Source organism: Poecilia formosa, unplaced genomic scaffold (genome assembly GCF_000485575.1).
Source record: "Poecilia formosa unplaced genomic scaffold, Poecilia_formosa-5.1.2 Scaffold216, whole genome shotgun sequence".
NCBI lineage: Eukaryota > Metazoa > Chordata > Actinopteri > Cyprinodontiformes > Poeciliidae > Poecilia > Poecilia formosa.
Window position 1 is genome coordinate 876,038 of NW_006800155.1, and position 9,531 is coordinate 885,568.

General features: G+C 40.0%; 1 long non-coding RNA gene across 1 annotated transcript; it reads left to right on the forward strand.

Annotated features, from left to right (window-relative positions):
- The first annotated feature begins 6,912 nt into the window (after positions 1 to 6,912).
- LOC103149010 (uncharacterized) lies at positions 6,913 to 8,827 on the forward strand. The gene is made up of 2 exons (XR_477420.2): positions 6,913 to 7,370; positions 7,623 to 8,827. It is a non-coding gene; the product is annotated as an uncharacterized LOC103149010 (long non-coding RNA).
- The last annotated feature ends 704 nt before the right edge of the window (positions 8,828 to 9,531 follow it).

Here is a 9,531-nt window from a genome sequence, read left to right on the forward strand (position 1 = left end):
GGTTTTTGATCAACTGGAAAATTAAATGCTTTGGGGGTTTTTTTTTCTCAGATTAATCCTTAATCTCGTTAGTTTTGTTTGGTCTCTGGATTCGCTGCTCATGCAGGAGGAGCTGGAAGTGAAGATTTTTAACTCAGCCTCCCTGATTATCAGTAAAACCGTCTGTGCAGAAATAACAGATTAACTAAACTGATCCTCATCAATAATCAGTGTATTAAATACACTGATTATTGATTTTTATATTTAATACATAGATTAGTAACAAGAAGCAGGTGACTCTTGACTCTACAGCGCCCTCTGCTGGCTGAATTCAGTTAATTCCAGGAAAGTTAAGAGGTTTTGCTTCTGTTTACAAATTAATTTTATTCTGCATGGTTAATGTGTTTAATCTCTGGGGACAGAATCATTTTTCATAAATCAGTTGTTTATTATTTGAACAATAAGTTATTGAGTGAAAATATTAAATCACAGAAGAATTAATTCAATAAATTTCTCCAAATTAGTTTTATTTTTGAGGAATCTGAAAAGAGAGAAAGATTTCTACATTTCATAAATTAATAATAAAGTTAAAAATGAGTCAAGTTGGTGAATTTTATTTTTTGCTCTTCTTCAGCCAAATTCTGATAAATTTCTTTTAACTCCAAATAAAGTAAAAACTGAACTTAAACAGCAGAATTATTATTATAAAATTTGTTGCTTTTGTAAGCCGTGATGATAGATTCATCCACAAGGTGGCGCCACGTTCCTTCTGCCTTTCTACAGAGTTTTATTGGTTGTCCAGATCGTTTTCCTTCCCTTTTGGAAATAGATAATCATAAAATATAACAATTTTAAATACAACAATGTATTTATATAAATCTGTTGAACTGTAATGACTTTGAAACTTGTTTTCAAAATGTTTCGTGAGGTTTTGGTTTAGAAACATCTTAAATGTGCCTCAGTTGTAACTCATCATCAAATATTTTATTTTTATTTAAGTTCATAAGAATTGTTTATTTGTTATTTTTGCGTTGTTTTGTTATCAAAGTTACCATGGTAACCAGTTTGATTGTAAAAACTTTTACCAAAGTTTAGTTTTCTTTCTTGTTAGCGTGTAAACTGTTTATATTCATATAATTCGACTTTACATAAAAAATTACTAGTTACTGTTACTGGTTTTGGAAATTATTCCAAATTGTAGGAGCAAATTTAAAGTTGAACTTCCCATTGAACTTTCTCATAGTGTTGTGCTATTTTGTGCTTGTTTTAGCAGCTTTTATTTATTTCTTTCGTGAAAGACAATAAGAAAAACAATATTGATGCATTTTTTTAGTAAGAATTCAGAGTAAAACAGCATCTCCATTTGAGCTGCTCTTTGCTTCAGGAGGAATGAAATGAACCAGTTCAGGAAATGGAGTGAAACGGTGAACGGTTCATCTCTGACTCGCCTGAACTTTGTTTCCTCTGCTGCTGCTTACAGCCTCTAATCTGCTACTGTTCTTTGGTTTTATGTTTGCTGTTTGAACACTGCCGTGTGTCGGAGCACACCTCGCTTCGAGGGGAAGGTAAAGTCATCTTTGACGTAAGCAGGTAGATTGAGCTGGACCGCCGCCCGTCTCCTCACCTGTAATTACACCTGGTGGCGGATCCGCCGGCAGCTCTGACGTTGAGGTGAAGAGTCGAAACCTTAATCACTGTTTTGGTTGAGCTGCTGGGCGGGAGCTGCACGGTGAGTCTGAGGAGGACGGCTTCTTGTCTGCAAACAGCTGTAAGTTGCAGCTCTTGTTGATGCATGCACTAATGCATTTGTGAAACCAGGCAAATGGCTGCGAGGTGATGGAGAAGTGTGTCTGGTGGTAAACAACGCACTGCGGTTTGGAGGGAGCGGCTGAAAAGAGGCCGCAGTAAACCTGGTTCAGTCTGTCTAAACTCCACTGCTTTGTGAAATGGATCGCAGGATTTAACATGACGCCGTGACTCACAGGTCAACTGGGTTTAATGGTTTCCCCACTGACCGAACCAGTGGTTAAAATGCTCATTCCTAACATTCTGGCTTCAGTTCCAACCAGAACCAAACATTTATTTCCATCTGATTTTAAAAACTATTTCATTTGATTGGTTTAAAGACACTATCTATGGTGATCAGCTGTTGGTGAAACAGAAACAGCAGGAAACTCCACTAAGGCTTTTTGGTCACACAAAGTCTTGATGCTCAAATCCAGTTTTTTGCTGAAATCGTTTTTTCTGTTACCTCAACGCCTCGCGCTGCGTTTGGGTTAAATCCTGCTGGCCCAGTTAGTCTGTTGGGAAACGAGATTTAAATGACTGAAATGTTTCCAGTTCCTGTGGCTGGACAACAAGCCCACATCACCACCCACCACCACCATGCCTGATAACTGGAGTGACATGTTTCCACTGACTTTGGTCTCTGTTTCCCTTCCCGATCTCAAACTAAACACTTTTTAAAACCTTTTCCTGACCTGTAACCTTTAGTCAGCTGACTGAGGCCTGCAGGTGGAGCTCCTCAGACCTTAGTCTGAATGTCTTCATTGGTCACTATTGGAAACATTCGCTTCTGTCTGAGATGTTTTCCTCTAGTAAATAATTGTTTATCCTGCAGATTGATGGATGTCAGGGTTTATAAAACGTCCCTGATTGATGGGCAGAAATTAATATCAGGTGGAGAGAAATCCTCCGAACTTTCACCATGAAGTAGTTTAACCTGAACTACAGGAGCAGAAGAGGAAGCAAAAGTATCATTTATTAATTGTTTTTGTCTGAATGTAATCAGATTGTTGCCAGTAGCTGAGCTACTCCGTCAGCTTTCTAAACACGGTGGTCCTCTCCGATCGGCTCGGTTTGTATCTGGATTTAGAAACTTTCTCCCAAAACAACTCGGGATTTCAGCCTCCAACCCGCTGCAGCAGTCCTGTGTGAAAAACAAACGTCTGCCGGTGAGAACTCAGAGGAGTCGCACTTTACATCCTCTGTTTTGTAAATCTCAGGGTGAAGGTAAAGTCGAGTTAATTACAGGGTTTTATTTTGAAGGATCTTGTTGAACAAAAGACAAAGTTGAGGCAGGTTGGGGTTTAAAGTGACCGACCAGCGGCTGAAGCTGCAGCAGGAACGATCCTCAGAGCGTTTCTGCTTCCTTACGTCCTTCCTTCAGGGTTCAGTGGTTTTTACCAGCTGTGTTGGTCTGCTCCGGACTGGGAGCTTTGGGATTTCAGGTTTTCCCTCTTTGTTCAGCTGATCCTCTTGAATCCTGATGATGCTCATCAGTAAATCCGCCCTCCTCCATCCAGAAACCTCAGTTTATCTCCCATGATTCCCTGAAATGTCAGCGAGTGGATTTAAGGATAAACATGTTCAGTTTTCACAGCTCAGAGAACAATGGCTCTATTGAGAGGAACTGGGATCTGAAGCTCCTTATTTCTGAACTAAAAGCTGATTCAAGCAGAGAACCAGAGCGTTCAGTCTGTAGTTTGGATGTTAGGATCCTCTGGGTTTAGTTCTGTTCTGTGAGGACATTTTCTTATTTCCTGTTCTGTATTCTACGATCTTATTAAATTCACTCTGTTTCTATCACATTGTATCAGTTGTGCTAATTTTATTGATTGCAAGGAAAAATTCAGCCTTAATAGCTGCCTTTAAAATATGCCTTTAAAATAAAATAAAGAAAATATTTCACACCAGATAAAATTTCCAGTTTTAAGCTTTTTTTTGTTTTCTTTTCTAAGAAAATAAATTACAAATGTCAAAAAATATCTTTAAAAAGTGACTTTTATTTCAATAATCACTTTAGTGAGTTGTACAACAGAGTAAATATGAGAATAAAGTCATAATATTAACAGAACAAAGAGGCATTTTTACCAGAAAAATGTCTTAAATTACAAGAAAAAAGTCGTTTTATGAGAAAAAAAGCTGTTTTGTTATTTTCATGTTGGAGTTTTCATAAAATTAATACTTTGTTCTCTTAACATTAAGACTTTGTTCTAATATCATTTAGATTTTATTGTCATATGATTATTCTAGTATTTCAATGACTGTAACATTTTAACATTATGACTTCATTACTGGGAAAAAAAAATCCTGAACTCAAACAGAAGCTGTGAAACAAGGCTTCTCAAACAAGATGGCCGCCCTGGAGTACCGACGTCACTCTGAGCCATAAAACCCAAGAAAAGCATAGGTGGGAAAAATTTCACTCTTTAAATTATTAAATCCTCCACAAAATCAAAAATGTGATCAACAGAACTGATTTATCTCCAGCTCTACTTTAACCTGCAGGAGAAAATGGAGGATAAGAAAATATCATCTGCGAACTGAACCTCGAGACGAGCTGCTTCAGAAACAGAAGAATCAAACTTTCACCACATCGGGTGAAAGACAAGCAGTTAGTTTTAAATTAAATCTCCACAGGAAGAAGAGATTCACCATCAGATCCACATCAACCTGCAGCTGAGATTCTTCTCCTGATGAACTGAGTGAAAAATAACATTTAACTTTATAATCCTGGTGAAGAAGAAACTCGCAGTCACAGGAAACCTCTGGAGCAGCTACACCAGCCCACATCATCATCCCTCCACCACCGTGCTGGACAGGTGGAAGGAGGCCTTATGGCCTACTTCTACCCTTCCTAAGAGTCTTTTCAAACCTTTTCATGACCTTTGACCTTTAACTTGCCTGTGGAGTCAGACATGGAGCTCTTGAGGTTTCTGGTCATTTCTCTGAGCGTCCTGCTCTGACATTGGACTGAATCTGCTGAGACTCTGACATGTTTTCCTCTTCAGAATAATCTTCCTCTCTGCAGACTTCAGATGGTTTGGAGATGACCTTTGAACCCTTCCCAGGTTGATGGACAGTTAGATTTGCTTCTCTGAGGTCAGTGCTGATATACTTGATGCACCTGCATCAGGTTTTTCCACTTCAGCTCTATTTTTGTTTGATAGGAACTGACATTGTTGAGGTTAGATTTAAAGAATTGCAGGATTTAGCAGAAGAAGAAAGAAACACTCGTCTTTCTGAACTGTTTTCCTCTGCTGTCCTTTAGTGTAATTTTGAAGCTGCAGATCACAAAGCAGGACCGACACCTGAACCCCTGACTGATTACAGCGTTCGGGCAGAAAGCCTTTTAGATGCGACTGTGAACCTCTGAGCACCTCACATGTTCATAAATATTTACAGTGGGAGCAGACGGAAGCCATGTTGGGTCAGAGGAGGAGAGCCGAGATAAGCTCTGTTTAAAGAAGCAGGAAGACGAATCTGAATCTGCTGAAAACTGAAAGTATTCTGCAGAGCATTCCTACATTACCCTGCATTCATGTAAATGTGTTTTATTATGATTTCATGATGCAGTAATACATGTTTAAAAATAAAATCAAAATGGCAGAATGAAATAGTTCTGACTCAGGAGGCTGAATTCAGATGCATGCCGCACTTTTAAGATTTTTTGTAAACAAATATAAAAAAACATGGAACATTTTGTTTTCATTTCAAAATTATGCACAACTTTTTGTTGATCGTATCACATAAAAAATAAAACGCGAAATTTAGTGGTTGTAAAAAGTTTAGACTTCAGGTTTCTGTAAGTTTTGACATAAAACTTGTTCTTTGATTTCTCCTGCATGTACAGAGAGAACAGGCCTGCAGGAGTTGGTTTAGAAAACTGAGATGCTCTTGGTCATATTTTTTGACCCGGTTCGGGTCGGGGTTCCTGCCTCTGATGAACGTATCAAACCTCACAAAGACGATTCACTTCCTGTCTGGTATAGTCCCGGCTGCAGCAGGACGTTCTTACGCTGCAGCAGGACGTTTCTGCGCTGCAGCAGGAGGTTCTTACGCTGCAGCAGGACGTTCCTGCGCTGCAGCCGAAGCGCTGGGCGGCCGGTGGAAGGGTTAAAGGGACGCCGCTGGTTTTCCTCTGTTGTCTGTCTAAAAGCTTCCAGCGGCTCTGACAGATCGGAGCTTTCAGATCACTTGTTGCTAATAGAGGGATATTTACGCTAACGGGAACAGGGAGAGTGTAACCTCAGGTCACTGCACTCAGCAACAACACTCACACAGAGACACACAGACAGACCTCTCTGCTTTTACAGCAGGGACAGACGGATACACTGTAAAAAATGGCCGTCTGAACCAGTCATGCAAGCTGCAGTCGCCTAAAGCAGGAGGTCACCAGCAGGTCAGACGTGTTTTCAGCTCTGAGACTTTCTGCACCGGCAGGCTTTGACTGGACCGCTGCTGATCCGGTCCTTCTGGTTTACCAATAAAACCTCCAAACTCCTCTAAGGTGACAAACATCTACAAGAAAAATAAAAAAATACTTCAGATTGGAGACAAATCTAGGCTCAAATCTCATCAAAGACACATTTCTCAACAGAAAGGCACAAGAAACAGACTTGAGAAAAACTCAACACATCACAGCCACCAATGCCTGGAGAGATAATAATAATAATAATAATATATTCAATTTGGCAAAACACTCAAAGACATTTTACAAGAATCAAGTAAAACTGTAGGAATGATCCTGAAAGGAGAAATAAATGCACAAAACAACATGAACCTCCCTGCATGCTGCTGTGTTAAGAAACGGAGGCTTCTTTGGTTTGGGATGAATGTAAAATAGAAGCAGCTGATCACAAAATGCTGAGTTACTGGTTGTTATGGCAACCAGTTTTGTGAGCAGTAGCTGAGTTTGTCTAAAAGCCAATGTCTATATCACAACATCAGACAAACAGGATCTGTTTTAGAAAAGTTTTCATTCACATGAACTTGCATTAATCCCCTGATCGTTGATCTAAACATGCCAAACCCACAGGGGGCAGTGTAGCATAAAACTAAAACCTGTCAGCCAATCAGATTGCTTCAAAACAACCATGACTTCCTGTTAGGATGTCAGCAGAAAAAAAAGTTAGAATGGAGCATAAAAAAGTTAGAATGGAGCACAAAGATCTGAACTGCAGCTGGAGACCAAACCTGAGACCATTTCACAACAAAAGGAGATGAAAAAAGAGTAAATTTCTGCCAAAAAAATTAGAAAAAAACAGGAACACTTCTGAGTTTGACAAGTTAAAAATTTGCTAAGAAACAAAAATACATTTTTATATTAATCCATGTTTGAAACTTCCATGTTTCTTTCTAGAAAAAACGTTTTTGAGTGAAATTAGCTTCTTTTCCTCTTCACCTTTATTCGTCATGTATCTGGACGGTGGGAGGAAGCCGCAGTATCCAGGGAGAACCAGGACACGCACAGGGAGAACATGCTAACATGCAGAAAGACTCATTACCCAGGCTAACGTCTGGCTGTTAGCTAGCTGTTAGCTAGCTGTGCTAACGGCTCCATGCAGTCAGGAAGGCCAATCAGAGCAGCTCTGCTGAAAACACACAAGGTAACTTTCTGCTTTGGTTCCTGCAATATTTACTCAGGTTAGCACCAGGTTTCTTTATTTAAACCTGAAGTGATGTAAATTCTTTAAAAAGCCAAAGCATTCTGATGTTTGTTAGCTGAAGTTTAGCGGGTGGAAATGTCCAACGAGTCCGGTAAAGTTTTTCTCCTCAGAAAACATCAAATCTGCCGCAGAATGACTCCCTGCCAACCTGTGAACTTCCGTGTTTGGCTAGCTCTCTGCTCTTTGTTTCAGGGATTTGCTGCTGAATTATCAAACGCAATCACAACAGTTTGATAAACCGGGCTGTTCAAACAGAACCGGGTCGCGGTCTGGGTCCAGGGGAACAACAGCGGCTCCAAAATAAGGCGGAACACTGATGGAGTTAAACGGCCTGCGCTGCCGGCTAAGCTCCGGCTTTGGGAAAGAAAAACACCAACAAATTAGGCGGAAACGCTGCGGCTGAACTTGTTGTCATTCCGGAGCCAGTCATGGCCGCCGCCGCTCGGCCGCTGTGACACCTATCGCGACCTCGAACAAACATGGCGAGGTCGTGACCCTGCTGTGTTTGGATTCACAGGCCGAGGGTCCAGACTGCAGAACCGGGTCAAAGTTCCGAACAGGAATGCAGCCGCGACCCTTTGACTAGGACATGGACCTCAACATGAACCTTCAGCCAAACACAACTGACTCCAGCTCCACTCACAGAAGGAAGGTCAGCAGCTTTTCTCTGGAAGTCTCAAATTTAAGAGCAACTTTCTCCACTGTGGGAAGGTTTTACAACATAAAACTGACTTTTAGGAATAGAGCTAAATTGATGGAGGATTTTCTGTGATTCACAAAATCACACGTGCAGACACGAGAAAACTGGACTTATCAGCTTCAGTGAGGCCGAAGGATTGTGTGATGATAGAAACGTCGTCCACCAGCAGACAGAAATGATGTTGAAAGAGATGAACTTCCTCTCCGTCTGCTGAGTGGTTTTATTCATGGTCTTCTGCTTTTTGTGCTACAACTTTTCTCTGGACCTTCTGCTTCTGTGACATTGCTTGTCCGTCATTTACTCCTTCACATGAAAACATGTCTCTTTCTAACTTTGGTCAAACTGTTGCACTGAGCCTGCAGTGCTTAAACTCCAGAGCCTCAGGATCCAGATCATAGAAATAATGAGCAACAGTTAGCTGCTGTTTTTCTGCCATATAAGGCAAGTGAAAATGGAGTCAAGCACAGATCTGAAGGTAAAACAATGAAAATATGATTTTAAAAAATAAATGCCCATTCCTTCCCATTATGACGAACTTAAAATTATTTATTTTTTGACTGTGTAACTTTTCAAATGGCTGAGTATTTAAATACATGATGGTATATTTATGTTTTGTATATTAGCATCTGCTCGCTAATTCTTCAGTCACAGTAAAAATGCTAATAGCAAAATAAAGACTTGATTACTATGGAAACCACTGGCTTGTGCTAACAGGAGCTCACATTATGTGGCTTCATTTTAAGCATGCTAGCTGTTTGCTACTGTGTTTTGTTTATATGTTGAGTTTAAAAAATGCATTCAAAAATAAAATGATTTTTGGTTCTTACATCAAAATATTACTGAATGAATTTAGTTATGATCAGCACAAAATACACACAATTTTATTTCCACAATTTCCAAATTCATATTTTATTAATTTACAGAAATATTTCAGAGCTGTAAAAGCAAAAGGCTCTGTTAGATAAATAAACGCATCCATCTAACTTCCAGAAGTTAGCCACTGCTGCTCTGCCCAGTGTAGCCATTACACAAAGGCTTTAATAGTTTAAAGAAAGCGTTAAAGTTGTTCAGGGAAATGAAAAGGCTTCCACACATATGGCACTAAAACAGATCAGCAACGACATCATGACCACCTACCAATCAGAACTGGCCCCTAAAGCAACGTTGACTATCTCCCACTAGCTGACAGTGAATGTTGTATGGTGTATGAAGACAAAGCCACAGTTGTTGGTCAAATGTTATGGGTGACCTCCAGTCCTACCTGAACAGGTAAAGGACATTTCCAGCGTTTCCACCTTAATTGGCTTGGTAGCGAAGAAGAAGAACTGCTTAGATATGCTAGCAAACAGCGCTGGGGTAAATAAATGGAAGAAAACAGACCATCATAACTAGTTAAGACTC